The following is a 22,130-nucleotide window of genomic DNA, read 5'->3' on the forward strand; positions in this document are numbered from 1 at the left end:
CAGCATGGTACTGGTACAAAAACAGACACACAGATCAATGGAATAGAATCGAAAGCCCAGAAATAAACCCACACATCTATGGACAGCTAAACTTCAACAAAGGAGCCGAGAACATACAATGGAGAAAAGAAAGTCTCTTCAACAAATGGTGTTGGGAAAACTGGATAGCCACATGCAAAAAAAATGAAAGTAGACCATTACCTTACACCATACACAAAAATTAACTCAAAATGGATTAACGACTTGAATGTAAGACCTGAAACTATGAAACTTCTAGAAGAAAACATAGGCAGTACGCTCTTCGACATCGGTCTTAGCAACATATTTTCAAGCACCATGTCTGACCGGGCAAGAGAAATAATAGACAAAATAAACAAATGGGACTACATCAAACTAAAAAGCTTCTGCACAGCAAAGGAAACCATCAACAAAACGAAAAGACAACCTAACAATTGGGAGAAGATATTTGCAAACCATACATCTGATAAGGGCTTAATCTCCAAAAAAATAAAGAACTCATGCATCCCAACAACAACAAAACTAACAACCCAATTAAAAAATGGGCAAAAGACCTGAACATACATTTCTCTAAAGAAGATATACAGATGGCCAACAGGCACATGAAAAGATGTTCAACATCATTAACTATCAGGGAAATGCAAATCAAAACTACAATGAGATATCACCTCACGCCCGTCAGAATGGCTATAATTAACAAGACAGGAAACAACTAGTGTTGGAGAGGATGTGGAGAGAAGGGAACTCTCATACACTGCTGGTGGGAGTGCAAACTGGTGCAGCCACTATGGAAAACAGTATGGAGATTCCTCAAAAAATTAAGGATAGAACTACCATATGATCCAGCTATTCCACTGCTGGGTATTTATCCAAAGAACTTGAAAACACCAATGTGTAAAGATACATGCAACCCTGTGTTCATTGCAGCGTTATTCACAATAGCCAAGACGTGGAAGCAACCTAAGTGCCCCTCAAGGGACAAATGGATAAAGAAGATGTGGTATATATACACAATGGAATACTACTCAGCCATAAGAAACGATGAAATCCAGCCATTTGTGACAACATGGATGGACGCTGAGGGTATTATGCAAAGTGAAATAAGTCAGAGGGAGAAGGTCAAATACCGTATGATCTCACTCATTAAGTAGTAGATAATAACAACAACAAACAAACACACAGAGACAGAGATTGGATTGGTGGTTACCAGAGGGGAAGGGGGGAGGGAGGAGGGCGAAAGGGATAATTTGGCACATGTGTGTGGTGATGGGTTTTGTAATTAGTATTTGGGTGGTGAACATGATGTAATCTATGCAGAAATAGAAGTATAATGATGTACACCTGAAATTTATACAATGTTATAAACCAATGTTACGGCAATAAGCAAAAAATTAAAAAGCAAACAAACAAACGTAAAATAGTTGAACATCTTGTTTTAATCCAAGCAAGATTTTGACTTCAGAAATCTGTGGAGGGTTGAGATACATCGGTGACTTTACAGTTTACCAAGTACTTTTGCATTTATAGTGGCATTTGGTTTTGCTGATAGCAAAACCAAAGGCATATAGGGGGAGCATTCAAGAATCAACAAAACAGGGCCGGCCCATGGCTTAGCGGTTAAGTGCGCACGCTCTGCGGGCTCCGCGCGCTCCGCTGCTGGCGGCCCGGGTTCGGATCTCAGGCGCGCACTGACACACCGCTTCTCCAGCCATGCTGAGGCGGCGTCCCACATACAGCAACTAGAAGGATGTGCAGCTATGACATACAACTATCTACTGGGGCTTTGGGGGAAAAACAAATAAATAAAATTAAAAAAAAAATCAACAAAACAGGCTTTCTTTCTTAGGCTGGAGGGACTACCTTTAGGCAATGAGACATTATCAATATATACCCAAGCAAATAAAGGTCCTAGACCCCCTGCTGAAAGCTGTAAGACACAAACTTCTACCTTAGGCAGTGTTACTGGAGGAATGAAAGAGCTGACAGGTCCTGGCAATTTCAAAATGGAAAAGGAAACAAAACAAAGTAAAAAGATCATAGCTCCTGTGAAAATCAGATATGAGAAAGTTCAAACAAACTCAAATCAGGTTCCTACAGGTTCCTACTAACCTGACATCTGCTGAGAGTCCGGTTCTGTGTCCTTCTCGGTTGCGGTTAACTATAAACAAGGACAGACTTGGAGTCAAGGAGACCACTGATGTACAATTAGTTAGGTCCATTCAAAGGCATCACAGCCAGCAGTACAGGGGATAGGCACTCTGTTTTAAATGCTGCTTAAGACAAGAGGTTTATCTTTCTTGAATTTGGCTATTCTGTTTCCCCTCCAGCCCCTCAGCTAGAGGTGGTAACAAACTAGGAATTGCTGCAGAACAGAGAAGAAATATTCTTCCTTTTAGGTGGCATGCTGCTGTGGCAGAGACATGCTGCCACAGGACTTGAACTTAAAACCCCTCATTTTGATATATAAAAAGATTAGAAACAAAGCACAAGGTAGAGTTACAATTTCAGCTTGAGGCCAAAGTAGCTAACAATCTCCTAAACTGAAGCTCAAGTTACTTTGTTTAATTAGGAGCTTTAAAACAAAGTCAAGTTTTATAAAACTTATAGGATTATGTAACAATTAGTATACTAATATTACTCCCCCCCCCCCCCCCCCCGTTCTGATGGTCTCAAGAGAAAAACGAGTTTTCTTGATCATCTTTTTAAAATAAAAATCGTGGGCAGGTGGAGTTTTCAAGGTTCCCTCTGAGATTTAGGGAAGGAAGGAAGGAAACGGGAGGTGATAAAATTACAGATGATTTCATACCTTTTTCCAGTTCTAAACAGAAACCTACTTCTGCCTTCTGATAGATTGGTTTTCCAAAAAAGAGTTTGGGCTTTGCCTAAGAACCCTCCAGAGCCATTGTCCCGTCCATTTAAATGCAACCCCAGGAAGGTTAGTACAGCGATACATTTCATCTATAAACTTCAGTGTAAAATAACTGGATACAAACCGTTGGGTTCTTTCTCTCAACGGCAGCAAATATCTATGTACAAATGGGCATTACTTTTCTCAAAATTGGACTCCGTCCATTTCCTGAATTAACTTTCCAATTGTGGTTTGGCTACTTGTTTTCGATGGGTAGAATTGCAACTGTGATGAGGGAAGGGAATTCTTGCACTGGTTAGGTGGTCAGGCAAGGTTACCAACGGGCTCATTCCGGATCCAGAAAGCGGAGCAGGTCATCTCCACTCCCCAGAACCGGATCATCTCTACTCCCAGGAACTGGATCGTTCCCACTCCCAGAAATCCCCACTGCCCGCTGAAGATGGAAGGCAGTCACCGCCCAGCTCTCTGCCACCTGCAACTCTGGACTTGATTGTCCCCATCAGACCTTCAAAGGATCTGAATGTGGCCGACTTCTTCATGTCTCCAAGCTGCCTGCATATGGCAGAGCCCATAGTGAACAGGGCAGCTGACGTCTTTTGTTTCATGTAGGCGTTGGAGACCTGAACGTTGTGCCAGCTCTCGGACAGACTCTGCCTCAGCCCCACCAACGCCGTGCGGCCCGGCTTCCTCCTGAGCTCCACGCAGCGTCTCTCTTTGGCTGCCAGCGCGGGCTGTCGGTTTACAATTTCCGCCTCCAATTTAGTGAGCTCGGATATGAGCTCCTTTTGCTCGGCCCCTATGAGCGCCTCTGGTTGGGCAGTCGGGTGGGATTAATATGTGCCCTTAGAGGTCTCTGTCATGGCGCCTGGCAGGGACTGAGAAAAAAGATCTTCGTTAAGAGGGTCTAGGTCTAATTCTTGGTAGAGAGAGTCGAACTGGTGGCCAGTGGAGAAATAATCTTGGCCAGCAGAGTCGAAATCTAGGCCCGCGGAGTCAGACTCTCGACCGGTGGGGTGGGACTCGAGGCTGGACGGATCCATATGTTGGCCGGTGGAACTGACGCCTAGGCGGTGGGTGGACGTGTTGGCGGGCGAAGCGGACGCCTCTGCCCGCGAGGCCCATTTCTGGGGGTGTGTGGGGCAGGGGTGGGGGGAGGGCGGCGTCGGGGTCGCGGAGGCGGGACTTCCGGTCGGAAAGCGGCCGTTGGAGGGACACGGCCTCGGCTCGGCGCCGCTTACTCTGGCTTTGGTGGTTGGATTTCACAGCGGCCCTGTGAGGTAGGCAGTCCGCGATTATTATCAGAGAGAAAAGGTTTCTTCCCCCTTGTCACAGTAAGTGACGGGTCCGGCCTTCAAACCACGTCTGATTCCTCTTACGGACCTCCTTCTACCACACCCACACCGGCCATCCTCAAACCGCTGAAAATCGGTTGAACCCTTTGTACTAACCGAAGTTGACACAAAAGCCCATACGTCACTCTCCCCATAGATATTCTCCAGCATGAACTCGAATATTTGCTGCCGTTTACAACTGCAAACGTTATTCCTAGCAGTCCTCACATTTCGGTAGTTGAGTTGATCTTCATTTAGGACGAGGGTGACATTTCCTTTCAGCAGCCCTCCTACATAGACTAATTAGCTTTTAAAAAAATACTTAGGTATATTTATAGAATAGAATTTTCCTCTCTGAAGTCCAAACATACTATCAGGATATTAAATTGGAGCTTATTATTCAACTATTATTCACTCTCTTTGGTGGTGTATATAATTGTGGCAAGAGTCCCTGGGGGAATCAAATTAGAATTCAGAATCTGGTTGAATCTGAAGAGCCAGCATCCCTCTCCTCCCAAGTGGTCATTTGTGTGAGTTGATATGCATGGGATGAAGGGGCTTGTTAGAGGAATTTTGTGCATAGATCCTCAGAGGTAGAAAAGGAATGACAGGGAGATGGAGGGGTGGAGAGAAGGGAAAGGGAAATGATCAAAAGATGTAGGAACATCCCTAGATTAAAAATGAAGATTCTTCCTGATGGAAACTTGAAGGCTGTATATATAAAGGCCGACAGTGGGTAGCAAGGGCTCCTTAAACACTGTATTTTGTTCCCGAGAATGGACTTTTCCATTGATGCTTGCAGAAACACTAGTGGTTCCAGAATTTCTCCTAGACTCTGAACCAGAAACTGCCCTTTTAATGCTGAAGATGAAGGGGAAAGAAGCCCATGAACTACGCTAAATAAAGGGCAATATGGGCAGACTTTAGGGGGAATTTTACAATGGAAGTTGTCCTCATCCCCTTTTTTCATTTGGATGAGGAAAGTGGGGGGAACAGATTCTCCCTTCCCAGAAGTTTTGACATTTGTCTTCTTTTTACGTGTTGGAGGATAGCGTGTTGGAAGATAAGTCCTAGGGGCAACAGTGGGGAGTAATCTAAGAGAAGAAAGTGGGCAAAGCTGGCATGTGAGCGAGAAAAGACTTGGTCAGTTACAGGGTGATGGATGTAGGTTGTTTGTGCTCTGCCAAGGAACCAAGGGCTTGGTGTGTTTCTCTAGTCAGGATCTAGAAATTTGGAGGATGCCTTTAAAGGGAGCAGGGGATTGTAAAAAGACAAGATTGACACTTACTTCTCACTATCCTCCTCCTTCCCAACCAACACACTTCCTGAATTGCAGCAATTCCAACAAAGACATAGACTGCTGCTAACATGTCTGCAGGGGACCCAGATTACTTGACCGTTAAGTAAGCAGGAAAATTTAGCAAGAAAATTTCTCTAGAAGATGCTCAAATTTTGAGTACCAGGAGATACGCCTTGCCTGAAGCGCCTGGGCACAGAGTGGACATCTACAGAAAGGACAGAGCTGAAGCAAATGGAAGGGCTGTCCCTGAGCATAGAGGACTCCCAGAAATAACTGGAGACCTGGGGAGGGGTGCTGAAGTCCTGAAGATTGACACTGAGGGTTTAGAACCAGAAAAATGTGGGGGCCCAAGCAGTTTGATCCATAGACTCCAGAGGCTTGGGGGCAATCAGGCTATTAATAGAAAACTCATGCTTTTTTAAGGTTATGACCATTGTGGTGGCTTTGCTAAGGCCTGGACTCTGCTCCCTAGTTGCGTAGCTATTCTTGTGTTAAAACTGCCATGCCTATTATGGCAACAGTATAATTACTTTATTTCCTTGATTCTGAGACACAATCAATTCTAAGACATATTTTTGTTTTAATAAGAGGTTTCTAGGAGGAAAAACCTACTATATTAAATCGTCCATTGATTTTAAGATGCAATCCCAATTTTAGAATCATTAAAATGCTGCAAAATGTGTATTTCAGAATTGAAGAAATACAATAGTAATGCAGCAAGCTACAAACACTAATGGCTCTGCTTGATTCTTCTACTGGAATTCAGAATGGACCTTCATTTGCACTGGTTCCTCTTCCCTTTCTAAAAGAAAGGACAGAAAGGAAATTAGCATTTCTTAAATATCTGCTATAATAATAAAAATAACAGAGACATCTAATATTTATTAACTGCTTATTATGTGCCAGGAATTGTTCTAAGTGCTTTCACATACGTTCTTTCATTTAATCCTCATAATAATCTTGAGAGGTAGGTATTAGAAATACTGTTAATATCTGTGAGACTCAGTTTCTCCATTTTTGCAGATCAGGAAACCAAGATGCACAGAGAATAACTTGTCTGAGGTAACATAATTATTAAGTAGCAAACTTAGGGTATTAATCTATAAACTTAGGGCTGCTTCAGTTTTTTTTAAATTCGTTTTTAAACTTTTTATTCTCTTTCTTAAAAATTTTGAAATATATCATGTATATAACTGTATATATATGTACCTTTAAAAATTATAAATATAAGTAACTATGTACTCACCACTCAACTAAGAAATAGTATGTTCCCAATGTTTTTGAAGCTCACTACTTTTCCTTCTCATTCTCTTTCCTTACCCCTAGTTAATCTCTACTCCAAACTTGGGGTGATCATTCCTTTTTTGCCTTATAAGTTTTTACCACCTATGTATACAGCTGTAAATAATGTATTATTTAGTTTTGCCTGCTTTTGAACTTTATTTTTGCTGAGGTATAATTGACATATAACATTATATTAGTTTCAGGTGTACAACATAATGATTTGATATTTGTGTATAATGCAAAACGATCACCATAAGTCTAGTTAATATGTCACTGTTTTTGAACTTTATATAAATGGAATCATATCATGTATTCCTCTGTGACTTGCCCATTGTTTTTTAGATTCTTCCATGTTGGTGGTGTTGCTATAGTTTATTCATTTTCACTGCTGTATAGTAGTCCATGGTATGCATATAGCACAATGTATGTAAACATTCTATCTGTGAAAATTGTTTGCTGAGACGTTGACTGACTTGAAGATTGGTTTCTTTGGCTTCAGGCCTGTCTGAAGTCTATTCCTGTACATACACTTAATGTTTTCGTGTACATGTGACTTCATATTTGTTCCTAATAGACTCTTTCTTCCTGAAATATATCCTGAAACATATTTGAGGTCTTCTCTCTCCAGCTTCATTTCTTCTACTTGCCATCATGTACTTTATACTCAGGCATACTAAATTACTGCAGTTCTGAAAACAGCAAGTTCAGCATGCTCTTTTGCCTCTAGGCCTTTGTCCATGTTGCTTTCTGACTGGAATGCTTATTTCTTGGCTAACTCTTGCCCACCTATCAGGTTTGTCTGGTTACAAAAGCCTTCCTCTATGACATTCTAGTGTGGGGCTTCTTCTTGAGCTAACAGAGGGGGCTTCCTGCCATCATCTCAGGGTTTAGTCAGAGTTGGTTTTCCAAATGGTCCAACGTATTAATGAATAAAACCTCAGAGTTGCACTTGGTGCCTGGAAAGAGTGTATATAAGGTCTGTTTTGTATAGTAGTAACTGTAATGAACAGGAAACATGGAAATACCACTTAGAATTGTCAGTACCCAATTTAAAAATATCCTTAGGTTGGGGGTGGGGCACAAATCACATCCTGGGTGGTAAAAAAAAGAGATGGGTGAATACATATTATTTTATTTGCCTTCAGGACTTTTGGCTAGATTCCAGAGGACTTTCTCCAAGAACAAGATACATTAGATGGAAAAAGCCAAATACCATATGATTTCACTCATATGTGGAAATTAAAACAACAACAACAACAACAACAAACAGACACATAGACACAGAGAATAGATTGGTGGTTACCAGAGGGGAAGGGGGGAGGGAGGAGGGCGAAAGGCATAAAAGGGCACATTTATACAGTGATGGATGGCAATTAGACTTTGGGTGGTGAACACCATGTAGTCTGCACAGAAGTCTAAACATAATGATGTATGCCTGAAATTTATATAATATTATAAACCAGTGTTACCTCAATCAAAAAATTAATTATAAAAAAACACCCCACTCTCTTTGCCTGGAGTGAGCTCTCTGGCATGAGAAAGAAACCTCTCATTTGGTTCCCTCTTTGTGTTTTTTGACACCAGCTGCTTATCTTTTGACATCTCACCAAGAAATACCTCAAGGGATGGTTGGAGATGGGAAGTAAAAATAAAATTAGTTGATTATATACTTAAAAAAAATAAGCTTTTGATTTTTGAGTAGTTGTAGATTTGCATAAAAGTTGCCAAGATCGTACAGAGTTCCCATATCCCCTCACCCAATTTCCCCTTTTATTAACATCTTACATTACTGTGCTACATTTGTCACATCTAAGGAACCAACATTAGTATATTTCTGTTAACTAAGTCCCATGATTTGGATCTCCTAGTTATTCCCTGATGTCCTTTTTGTAATCCAGGATTCCATCCACATGCCACATTAAATTTAATCCTAGTGTCTTCTTAGCCTCCTCTGGTCTGTGACAGTTTTTTGGACTTACCTTGTTTTTGATGACCTTGACAGTTTTGAGTCAGCGTTGGTCAGGTATTTTGTAGAATGCCTATCAATTTGAGGTGGTCTGATGTTTTTCTCATGGTTAGACAGGGGTTATGGGTTTGGGGGAGGATGACCACAGAGGAGAGCACCATTCTCATCACATTGTATCAAGGATACATGCTATCAACATGACTTATCACTGAGTTTAAATACTTTTTAATATCTTTAGTTAAGTGGTTGGATGGTGAGAGCATAGATGTTTAAGTTGGAAAAGTGAATTCAGATCATAGCTCCGTCATTTATTAGTGTGTGACTTGGGAAACAATCTCTATTCCTTCGTTTCCTCATCTGTAAAGTAAGGATAATAATAGTATCTACCTCATTAAATTAGTAAATACATGAAAAGCACTTAGAGCAGTATCTGGCACAGAGAAGTAGGATATAAGTTTTGACTATTATTGATGTTATTGACTAACACGAGATTTGTGTATTTCTATTGTATATGTCTTCCTGTCTTTCTTTGCCTCAGAAAATTATACTAATGGTTTTTAGTGATAAAAAGAAATCCCATCAACCTGGGTTTTAAATTTTGAACATGGGGAGATCTTTGTCTTATTGTCTCTTGGAGTTTCGAATTTTCCCTAAAATACCATACTTTCCCTTAAAATTTGTATTGTCTGCCAATGAGAATCTTTTGCAGGAGACTCCTTTGAGTATTTTCATGATCATTTTGTTTGTATAATTCAGTTGTTAAACTTGTGCTATAGTCTCTTATAATTTGAAAATTCTCTTTGGAGTGCTGGCTCTTTTAGCCATTGATCCACTGATATATTTCTGGTTCCCCAGGCCAGAAGTGCAATTCTAATTAATAATCTATGAAAAAGAGTTATTACTGTTTTTTTCCTTTTGGCCCAAGCAAAAGAATCCCAGGGTGTGTTTCAGCATTTATTAATATTACAAATGAAGATTTAATATTGTTCACTGCATAGTTAATTGTTGATCTTAATACCTCCAAATAGGGAAGACAATTGCATTTACAAATCTGTATGTCAGTTTTCTGATGCGTTTTCCAGTTTTCTATTTGTAATTCTCAGTGATAATTTTGAATACTGATTCTGAATATTAAAATATATTCTTTTGCTGTTAGGATTTCTGAAAATTTCATTTGAAACTTTGCAAAATGTTTTATACAAATCCAAATATGCATATTTTATTTATTTATTTATTTATTTATTTATTTATTTATTTATTTATTTATTTATTTATTTATTTATTTTGTGAGGAAGATCAGCCCTGAGCTAACATCCATGCCAATCCTCCTCTTTTTGCTGAAGAAGACCGGCCTTGGGCTAACATCTGTGCCCATCTTCCTCCACTTTATATGGGACGCCGCCACAGCATGGCTTGACAAGTGGTGCCTCGGTGCATGCCCAGGATCCGAACCCAGGCCGCCAGCAGCAGAGCGCACGTGCTTAACCGCTATGCCATGGGGCCGGCCCCCAAATATGCATATTTTAAAATATTTTTGTCTAATGTCTTATTTTTTTCCCGAAAATGGTATCACCCTGGCTGTTAGTCTCTTTTCTTTTTGCTTTGTTTCTTGGCAATTTTGGCCAGTAGAATAGAGACATTTGTAGAGAATCTGTATGTGTCTGTGTGTGTGTGTGTGCATGTGTGTGCAAGTGGGAGCTCATGCATAGGCATGTCATGTGTTGGATCAACAAAGAGAACGTCTACATTTACCTTTAGCAGCAGAAGAAATTCTTACTGAATACTTACTATGACCCATGTACTCTTTTAAGCACTTCCCATACAGTATCTCATTTGATTCTAACCCTGTGAGGTTGGTACTGTTATTGTTCCCATTTTTAGAGGTGAGGAAACTGAGACAGAGAGAGGTTAAGTACTTGCCCAAATTCACAGAGCTAATAAGTGGCAGAGCTGGAATCTAAACCTAGGTCTCTCTGACTCCAAAGTCCATTCTCTTTCTCTACCATTCATTGCATGTTCCCTAGAACATCCCCATTATACTATTTTTTTCTTGAGATATGGCATATATAACTCGCATAGTATCTTTCTGTGTATGTGTTTAGGAATATATCCTTCTAGACTTAATTTTTAAAGTGAGATATAACATACATAAAGTGGCCAAATCTTGAGTGTATAACTCAAGGTATTTGTATATATGTACATACCCGTGTAACCACCCCCATATCAAGACACGGAGTATTTCTAATACTTCAGAAGACTATCTCATGCCGCTTTCCAATCATAGCCATTCCTCTCACACAGGTAGTGGCTAATCTGGCCTTGATCAACATAAATTTTGCCTGTTCTTAAACAGCCTGTAAATGGAATAATATAATAAACACTCTTTTTTTTGTGTGTGGCTTCTTTTATTTAAAATTATGTCTGAGATTTATTTATGTTGTTATGTATTTATTTTGTTATGTATTTTTTATTTCTATGTATAATATCCTTTTAAAGCTAACATTTCCTTCTAGCTGCAAAAGTAATACATTTTCAAAGCAGAGAATTTGGGTAAATAGGAAAAAGCACAGAAAGGAAATCAAAATGACTAGTAACTCCACTATCCAGAGATAATTATTGTTAAAGCATTTGATTATACCCTGTCAGGCTTTTTTCCCCTATGCATATATGATTATTAGATTCAAATTATATATACATTTCTGTCTTATAACCTGTTATTTTCTCTTAACAGTTTATCATGAACATTTTCGATGTCATTAAACATACATTTTTTACAATGATTTAAAAATATTTTTAAAAACACTTTCATTAAAAAAATATGTTTTTTGGTGGTGTAGGGGAATATGCAAAGTATTCACAAGACACAAAATTCAAAAGGTACAACAAGGTAGGAAAAGTCTCTCTCTTATACTTACCCTAGCCACCCCTCCACCTCCTACCCCACCCCAGGATCCAGAGTTATGAGTTTCCAGTATATTATTCTGAAGCTGTTTTGGGCACATGTAAACAAATATGTACACATGTTATTTTTTCCCTTCTTATGCACACATGTTAGCATACTTCACTATTTTGCCCCTTGCTTTCTTTACTTAATAAGGTTTCTTGGAGATATTTCCACATCAGTTTCAAAAGCTTCCTTGTCCTTAACGTAAAATAAAATGCTTACTTCACTCATATTAAGTGAAATATAAATTATGGCTACACTGAGAAACCATTTTTCATCTGATTGGCAAAAATAAAATGGCATTCAGTGTTGTCAAGGGTATAAGGAAATAATAATAGTCAAGCACTATTCTAAACAGTTAACTTTTTTTTTGCTGAGGAAGATTCACCCTGAGCTAACATCTGTTGCCAATCTTCCTCTTTTTGCTTGAGGAAGAATCGCCTTGAGCTAACATCTGTGCCAGTCTTCCTCTATTTTGTATGTGGGTTGCCACCACAGCGTGGCTGCCAATGAGTGGGTGTAGGTCTGCACCTGGGAACTGGACCCAGGCTACTGAGGTGGAGGCTGCTAGGCCACGGGGCTGGCCCCTCCCCTTTTTAAAATTGAGGTAACATTGGTTTATAACATTATATAAATTTCAGATGTACATCATTATATTTCAATTTCTGTGTAGATTACATCCTATTCACCACCCAAAGACTAATTACCATCCATCACCATACACATGTGTCTAATCACCCCTTTCACCCTCCTCCCTTCCCTCTTCCTCTCCGGTAACCACCAGTCCACTCTCTCTTTCTGTGTTTGTTGTTGTTTTTATCTTCTATTTATGAGTGAGATCATATGGCATTTGACTTTCTTCCTCTGACTTATGTTGCTTAGCATAATACCCTCAAGGTCCATCCATGTTGTTGCAGATGGTGAGAATTCATCTTTTTTATGGCTGAGTAGTATTCCATTGTGTATATATACCACATCTTCTTTATCCATTTGTCCCTTGATGGGCACCTAGGTTGCTTCCAAGTCTTGGCTATTGTGAATAGTGACGCAGTGAACATAGGGGTGCATATATCTTTACACATTTGTGTTTTCATGTTCTTTGGATAAATACCCAGCAGTGGAATAGCTGGATCGTATGGCAGTTTGATTCTTAATTTTTTGAGGAATCTCCATACTGTTTTCCATAGTGGCTACACCAGTTTGCACTCTTACCAGCAATGTATGAGAGTTCCCTTTTCTCCACATCCTCTCCAACACTTGTTATTTCTTGTCTTATTAATTATAGCCATTCTGAGGGCGAGGTGATAACTCATTGTAGTTTTGATTTGCATTTTCTTGATAATTAGGGATGTTGAACATCTTTTCATATGCCTCTTGGCCATCTGTATATCTTCTGTGGAAAAATGTCCATTCAGATATTCTTCCCATTTTTTAATTGGGTTGTTAGTTTTTTTGTTTTTGGGATGCATGAGTTCTTTATATATTTTGGAGATTAACCCCTTATCAGATGTATGGTTTGCAAATATCTTCTCCCAATTGTTAGGTTGTCTTTTCATTTTGTTGATGGTTTCCTTTGCTGTGCAGAAGGTTTTTAGTTTGATGTAGTCCCATTTGTTTATTTTTTCTATTGTTTCTCTTGCCCAGTCAGACATGGTGCGTGAAAATATGTTGCTAAGACCGATGTCGAAGAGCGTACTGCCTATGTCTTCTTCTAGAAGTTTCATAGTTTCAGGTCTTACATTCAAGTCTTTAATCTATTTTGAGTTAATTTTTGTGTATGGTGTAAGATAATGGTCTACTTTCATTCTTTTGCATGTGGCTGTCCAGTTTTTCCAACACCATTTATTGAAGAGACTTTCCATTCTCCATTGTATGTTCTTGGTTCCCTTGTCAAAAATTAGCTGTCCATAGATGTGTGGGTTTATTTCTGGGCTCTCAGTTCTGTTCTATTGATCTGTGTGTGTGTTTCTGTGCCAGTACCATGTTGTTTTGATTACTATAGCTTTGTAGTATATTTTGAAATCAGGGAGTGTGATACCTCCAGCTTTGTTATTTTCCTCAGGATTCCTTTGGCTATTTGGGGTCCTTTGTTGTTCCATATAAATTTTAGGATTCTTTGTTCTATTTCTGTGAAAAATGTCATTGGAACTTTGATAGAGATTGCATTGAATCTGTAGATTTCTTTAGGAAGTATGGACATCTTGACTGTTAATTCTTCCAATCCAAGAGCACGGAGTATCTTTCCATTTTTGTGTCTTTTTCTATTTCTTTCAACAATGTTTTATAGTTTTCAGTGTACAGGTCTTTCACTTCTTTGGTTAAATTTATTTCTAGGTATTTTACTCTTTTTTGTTGCAATTGTAAATGGATAGTATTAATTTCTCTTTCTGCTACTTCACTGTTAGTGTATAGAAATGCAAGTGGTTTTCATAAGTTGCTTTTGTATCCTGCAACTTTACCATATTACTTTATTATTTCTGAAAGGTTTTTGGTGGATTCTTTAGGGTTTTCTATATAGAAAATCATGTCATCTGCAAATAGTGAGGGTTTCACTTCTTCCTTTCCAATTTGGATCCCTTTTATTTCTTTTTCTTGCCTGATTGCTCTGGCTAGGACTTCCAATACTATGTTAAATAAGAGTGGCAAAAATGGGTAAACAGTTAACTTGTGATAAATCATTCAATCCTTGCAGCAACCCTATGAAGTAGGTTCTATTTTTATGCCCATTTTACAGAGAAGGAAACTATTGCACAGAGATTATAACTTACCTAGGGCACTCTTATACAGTACTGGGGAAGAGTAAACTGATAGAATTTCTATGAAGAGAAATTAGGCAATAGCTATCAAAATCATTTACTGGGGCCGGCCCAATGGCTTAGTGGTTAAGTTTGCACACTCTGCTTTGGCAGCCCGGGGTTCGCGAGTTCGCATTCCGGTGCAGACCTATGCACTGCTCATCAAGCCATGCTGTGGTGGCATCCCATATACAAAATAGAGGAAGATGGGCACAGATGTTAGCTCATGGCTAATCTTCCTAAGCAAAAAGAGGAAGACTGGCAGCAGATGTTAACTCAGGGCTGATATTCCTCACCAAAAAAAAAAAAAAAAAAAAAATCATGCATTTACTCTTTGACCAGAATTTCACTTCTAGGAATTTATCTTATCATATACTCCATGTGAGAAATTATACGTATATAAGGCTATTTTTTGTAGTAATGTTTATAGTAGGAAAGTGTCAAGAGCTGAGCTGGAGAGAGCTGAGCTGCCAAAATCAAAGTAACAGTCAAGCGTTTCATTACTTACTCTTCTAGTATAAGCAAGAGGCTGACCAAGAGAAAGCATGGGCTCCCCCAGTGTTCCATTCTTCCCCATGGAACAGTACTCAGCAAGGGTCAGTGCAGATGTGAGGATGTGAGGATATGAGGATGTGAGGATATGAAGATCTTCACACTGCCAAGGGAGCCCTGAACAAAAGGTTTCTGCCATTATTGACCCAGGGGCTGGGAGGAGGGAGAGGAGAAGAGAATGGGAATGGAAAAATAGTATTGAGTCAGAGTGGAGAAAAGTGTCTTCAAGATTCCTCTCCCCCTACATAAGGAGGTCTCAGCAGAGGTGTCTGGGAAAGGCTCCTGATAAAGAGGCCTCCAAATGGAGGTTCCTGTGCTAGGAATGCAGATATATGTAAGAGCATGGTTGCCTGGGGGGCTTGAGTCCTTGACTACAACTCCCTTCCGAGACTACAGGGCACTGGCTGTGCACCAAGTCTGGTGAGGGAGGGCAGCTTTTCCCAAGAGACTTGCAAGGTAAAGCCTGTTTAATTGCCTGTGGTTGGGCCTGAGAGAACACACATAGGTTTTTGGCCAGGAGTCAGACTCATCACTAAGATTATAAACAATTTAAATGTTCTTCAGTAGGATAGTGGTTGAACAAATTGTGGTAAACCCATACAATATCTTAGAGTATAGAAGAGGAACATGATTTTCAGTGGTAGCAAAGTCACGATCCCAGCTGGAAATAGATGATTTACTTAAAATGAATAATTTAAGAGAGTAGGAAGGATTGAGGGATACTGCAACAGCCAGAACTAGCAACAGGGAAGCCATTACTATCCCTAGGCCTGAATGGGTACAGGAGGGAATGGTTATAGCAACCTCTTGAGAGCTCTGGCCTTCTGTAGAGGCACATAGCCAGTGCCAGACTATGGCCCAGCAGGGAGGGGGCAGGAGGAATAAGTACCCTGACCTCTCTCCTTCCATGTTTGATCAGAACATCCATCTTTTGCTGATGCTTTCCATCTGCCAAACCTAACCCGAAGCCAGAGGGTAAGGGAACCTGTTAGAAGCAGTCTATACAGATTAACCTTACAGGCACAGAGTAGGGAGAAAAAGAGTGGGGAAAATGTAGAAGGGTGGATATTGAAGCTGTACCCAGCAAGGGTTAGGTGGATCAGTGCAGATGTGAGGCAAACAAAATATCTAACTCAATGATTTCATTGTATAAATATATAATTATTTAATCTATCATCTGTTGTTGCTTCCAGATTTTCTTTCTTCTTATTATAAACATTCTTTTATTTATTTATTTATTATTATGTTTTTTTGTGAGGAAGATCAGCCCTGTGCTAACATCTGCCAACCCTCCTCTTTTTTTTTTTTTTTGCTGAGGAAGACTGGCCCTGGGCTAACATCCGTGCCCATCTTCCTCCACTTTATATGGGACGCCACCACAGCATGGCTTGCCAAGTGGTGCATCGGTGCACGCCTGGGATCCGAACCGGCGAACCCTGGGCTGCCGCAGCGGAGCGTGCGCACTTAAGCACTTGCACCACCGGGCCGGCGCATTCTTTTATTTAAATCTTCGCATGCCTATTCTTATTTCCATAAGATATATTCTTAGTAGAGTGGCTGGGCCCCACTTTTAAGATTTTTGATATATATAACCCTCAGAAAAATTTTAACAATTTACCCTCTACCAGCAGAACGTGAGAGAGTTTGTTTTTCAGCATTCTCATTAACATTAGTCTTTACCAATTTAATAGGGAAAAAATTACATTTTGCTGTGTTAATTTATATTTCTTTGGTTACTAGTTGAACTTAAAAATAAAAAAATCTTCATTGGCCATCTGTGGTTTTGCTGTTTTGTTAAATTATCTTCTTGTTTTAGTACAAAATCCTTACTGTCGTTTGTGCCTAGTGCCCTTCAAACCATAGATCCTCTGTTTTACCCTCTCTAGAGGATAAACCTTCAATATTTTGTGGTGATCTTTGCCATGGTTACTTGACTAGAGTTGGGGGAGAGGTGTAGGAGTGTCTAACTCCCTGACCAGAGTTTCAACCTACCTTCTTGTTTTTAGTTCCGTTTTCACACCACCACCCTCTTCTTCCTACTTCCAGAGACACCTGGTGCTGCCAGTTCCTGAGCCTTTTGGTGGCAGTGCAATGCAGTTTGCTTTGGTTGTTGACTTTCTCCACTGCCAGCTTAGAATTCAAATTTCTCAGGTCTCCCAAGTAAGTTACTACTCTTCCCTTTGCTTTCCCTGTTCCTCATTTTTGTGGTGGTGATCTCTTCTCTTGATCTCTTTATCCTTATATATTATGCTTTAAAAGTATATAATTCCCTTTCCTGTCATTTTAATGAGTTTATTGGAGGGTGTGGAGTTTTAACAGCAAGTCCCAAGGTGAATTTGTATCTTAAAGTTGAAAGTGTTTTACTGGGCCTTATTTGGTTGGTAAATACTACAGATGTCTCATAGACTCAGAAGGGATAGGAAGGATAGCTGTTTAGACCAGAGAGCCTTGAAGTTGCCTCATATCAGTGTGAGGAAAGCTCCTCTATTGATGAAAATTGTTTCCATGACCTCTTAGAATATCTCTGCACTCACATTCATAAAGGTGTTAAACAGTTGGGTTGTTCATGCAAAAACGTTTGTGAACTTGATTATTAGCATGCAATCTAATGAATCAGACAGGTACACATTTATTATAGTCACAGTTTAGGTTAAACCTCTCAGGAACATAGCAAAATATTTAATAACTGATGATGCATGAGCACTGACAATCAGAATGGACAGTTGCTGGAATAGGGTCCAGGAGGCATTCTGCTGGCCATTTATATGCTGGATCATGAGGTGATCTGGGCCACTGAGGAGGCCTAGGAGGGGTTAGGGTGAGGGGGACACTTCGAGGGCTCAGTGCAGCTGCTGTTTGCCAACTAGTATGGAAGTATTTTCATATTTTACGGTAGGTGTGGTCAAAATGGTACATATAACTAATTATCAGTCTTGAGCCTTTCCCTTTTGCTTCAACCATGTTGCTTGTATGTGAATTTTTTACCCTCTCTAGGATGCTCTAGATGTTTCTTTAATCCATGTTTTACCTATGTCGTCTGTCACTGCCTTATTTCCTCTTTTCAACATCTTTCCTAGCTTTCTACGGATAATGGATCCTGTCTATTAGATTCAGGCCCTCACTAGTTCCTGAGCCAGTCCTGAAGATGGTGGCTGTCTAATCAATAACATCAGCAACCTAGTGCTTGCTTTCCAACAAGAGCCCTGACTGTGTAGGTAATCCCTGAGTTGTAGCTTTCCCTTCCATCCCCCAACTTGGCTTTATTTGTAGGGTAGACTTTTGCCTCAGTTTCCCTCCCCAGTATGCTTGGTACCTGATACCTTTTGGTGCATTCTACATCCTTTGATTCCCTCTCTCCCTAGTCACTTTCTGTATTCTTGCTGCAAATGGATAGATATAGCCTGGAATCATGATATAGCTACCTACGTGGCTTTGAGCACACCTGCCCTCTCTGCTCTGCTCTCTACCCCTGGATTGTACTCTTTTGGTATTGATGCTTGCCCAACTCATGACCAAGTATTGCTGTGCCCTTTGGATGCTATATTATTGACTGTCCATCTGCTCCCACAGGACCATGTTTCACACCTTGGATTGGGCAAATTTACCACCCTAAAAAGAAAAAAAATCAATGTTCTGTTAGCAAGGATGGAGGAAAGAATGGCTGACAGGTTAGATACCAAACAGCTTTTGGCACACCATATCACATACTGGCACTGGAGGTTCCGAACTAAACAGGCCCTCCAAAATATCTAATGATGAAGCTTATGGTGGGCAAGTGCCACCCAGGTACTCAGAGCTTCCAATTAGCTTTTTAGTCCCCCTCTCTTAACTATGAGCAGACAACCGAAGATTATCAGACATTTGAGGAAGGCTGTATACACAAAAGAAAGATACCAAATCATGCAAACATAAAAAATAACTTGGAGGAAACCAAGGCAATGTAGGGAGAAGAAAAAGAGTTTTATTTTTGTTAATATTCTCAGAGAGATAAGAGAAGATAGTGTAATAATGAAACAAGAAGAGTACACTATACAAGGAATATTTAAGGAATAAAAAAGAACTCTTTTTTATTCCTTAAAATTTGTCAAATAAATAAGAAAATTCCCCAGAACCAAAGGAAACAGTTTCAATCTAATTTCATAAGGTATATCATTGTGAAGTTTCAGAACTCAGGAGACAACGAGAAGATTCTATAAACTGAGGAAGAGAGAGAGAGAGAGAGACAGAGACTAGAACTCAGAATGGCTTCAGATTTTTCAAAAGCAATACTGTAATCTAGAAGGCAATGGAGCAATGCCTTCAAGGTTTAACCTAGAATTCTGTACCCAGACAAATTATCAATCAATTGTGAAGGTAGAATAAAGACATTTTAATACTTGCAAGGTGTTGTATTTTATCTACCATGCACCCATTCCCAGGAAGTTACTGGAGGATATGCTCCACCAAAACAAGGAAGAGGAAGACATAGGGTACATGAAACAGGTGATGCAGATGAGGCCAAGGGAATTCTCAGGATTGATGGTGAAGATTGATCCCAGGATGAGAGTTATGCACCAAGGCATTGAGGGAAACTAGTCCAGATTGGAGCATTTCAGAAGGCTCTGAAAGAGGCTTCTTTAAGATGTAATTGACAGATTACCAGATACATATGAATGTCTGAAGTCAGATTCACACTACTGGCAAAGAGTTAGAGGTTAATTCAAACTAGGGAAACAAAATTAAGCCAGGGAGAAGGCCAAAAGTGGATTCAGACCTGGGAGATAGTTTGAGCAGGGCAGGAGCTATCAGCATAGGAGAGATACCACCTAATAGTAGGAAGGAGATTCCCTTGCTCTCAGAGCCAGATGAACTATATGGTCTGACTGGGCATTTATTGATATTTGAATCCTATATGGCTCATTTCATTCTCACTTCTTAAGAAAGAAGTGGCCTCTCTGATATCAAAGATATTCCAATTATGGTTTTATCATCACTTTCCATTTGGACCAAAAATATCAAACTCTTAGGTCTTAAGTCTTAAAACTGTGTCCTGTCTGTCTAGGTAGTTCTCCCAAACAGATTCAGCTTTTCTAAAGTATTGTGACAGCAGCTATGGGGTTTATGTGACATGTGAACATCCAGACAACAATAATACCTGCTTTTGTGACTCTAGGTATTGGAATCTCTACTTCAATGGTCAATTACAGAAATGCTACTATAGCCTTGTTCTAGCATCTTACTGTTTTATGTTGGCCTTGAGCTTTTTCTGTGTCTGATTCTCCTGGAGTTGATTTGCTTATTTCCTTGTATCAGGGACTTCATACTGATAGCAGCTATTTCTCAGTCTCTCCATCTGCAACCACTTCATTTAGTGCAGAACCTTCAATAACTGCATGGAGGTTTGTGGTCTTCTCTAAAAAATTCTCTCTCACTCTCTGTCTCTCCCTCTCCCTTTCTCCTGTCTGTTGCTATGAGCTTTCCTACACAGGCAGGATGAGTATTAGGACCTCCACTTTTTGAAAAGAAAGAGAATGGACTTCAGGTTAAAAAAGACTGTTTAGTGCATTGTCTTAGTTAGGTTGAGCTGCTATAACAAAATACCATGGACTAGGTGGCTTAAACAACAGCCATTTATTTCTCACAGTTCTAGAGGCTGGGAATTCCAAGATCAAGGGGCTAGTAGATTCATTTCCTGGCAAGAGCTCTCTTTCTGGCTTGCAGGGCTCTCTTCTTGGTTTGCAGATGGCTGCCTTCTCACTTATCCTCACATGATGGAGAGAGAAAGCTCTGGTCTCTCTTCTTCTTATAAGGCCACTAATCCCATCATGGGGCCCCACCCTCATGACCTCACTAAACCTAATTACCTCTCAAAGGCCCCACCTCCAAATACCATCAATTGGGGATTAGGGCTTCAGCATATGAATTTGGAGGGGACATATACATTCAGTCCGTAACAACGCATAGAAGCCATTCCTTTAATCCTGGCCGTAGCCACTTGTGCATTTACTGATTGACTATTTCACGTCCACTGTTTATTGAGCAGTGCTTCTTAAACTTTAGTGTACGTACAGTTCACCTGAGGGAATTTTGTTAAAATTCAGATGATTCGGATTCTGATGTAGAGTTTGAGAGTTTATTTCTAAAAATCTCCCAGGCAATACTGATGTTACTGGTATAGTGACCACATTTTGAATAGTAAGGATATATATAACTGCAAATACTCAGAAGTCTTTATTTGGAAATTTGAGAGAGAGGATTTGGGTTTTTTTAAAAGTATCACGCATGATTACATGCAAACAAACCACTGTTGTCTAATATCTGTTCAGTATATTTTAACATATTAAAAATCTTGTTTGGTCTCAGGCTGTATGTTAGATATTATAAATCTTATACCTGGAAATTACTGGTGCTTCCATTGGCCTAATTCTCTGTAGTTATTAGAGATCTGTCCTCCTGAGATGGGAATGAACAAGGATCATCTCCTTTTGGGAGGTGTAAATGGAGGAAAGGACAGAGATAGCACAGATAGAGAAAGAGGATGTTGGGATGGATGGGGATCAACAAAATTACTTGCTAAGAGCTGTCTTCTCAAAAATGTCATTGCAAATTAAACTAGTATTTCTCAAACTTGAGGGCACGTAAGAATCACCTGGGGTACTTGAGGACAGTGCAGATTACTCATGTCCTGAGGTTCTGATTCAGTAGGTCTGGCAATGGGACAGGGGAGGCAAAAATTTGTATTTTAAACAAGCACCTCAGGTGAATCTAAGACAGTTGGTCCTTGGACCATTAGTGTGAGAAACATTGCATTAGAAAGATTGGTGGTAGTCTCTGGAGAAAGAAAATAAAACAAAACACAAAACTGGGCAAATATTTCTATCTATTTTGATTGATGTCTTTTTGAGTTACTGTAAGAGAGAAACAAAGACATCCTGCTGCTCAGCAGACAGGTCTATCAGACTTCTAACTGTAAATTAAGCAGGCTTGAACCCTGTGTCAGTGACTCACAAGTGGGATGGATGGCCATAATTCACAGGAACATGGAATTTAGAGCTGATAGGAATTTTAGAGGCTTTCCAACTTTTTTGTCTG

General features: G+C 39.8%; 1 pseudogene across 1 annotated transcript in view; it reads right to left on the bottom strand.

Moving 5' to 3' along the window:
- Window positions 1-2,676: 2,676 nt before the first annotated feature.
- The window catches only part of LOC101395310 (tumor protein D55 pseudogene), a 59,539-nt pseudogene continuing 40,085 nt past the window's right edge, over window positions 2,677-22,130 (bottom strand). The window contains exon 6 of the transcript XR_015555353.1: window positions 2,677-6,320. The product of XR_015555353.1 is annotated as a tumor protein D55 pseudogene (transcript). The remainder of the gene's footprint in view (window positions 6,321-22,130) is intronic.

This window comes from Ceratotherium simum, chromosome 20, assembly GCF_057802395.1.
Source record: "Ceratotherium simum simum isolate JZ-2026a chromosome 20, ASM5780239v1, whole genome shotgun sequence".
Classification (NCBI taxonomy): domain Eukaryota; kingdom Metazoa; phylum Chordata; class Mammalia; order Perissodactyla; family Rhinocerotidae; genus Ceratotherium; species Ceratotherium simum.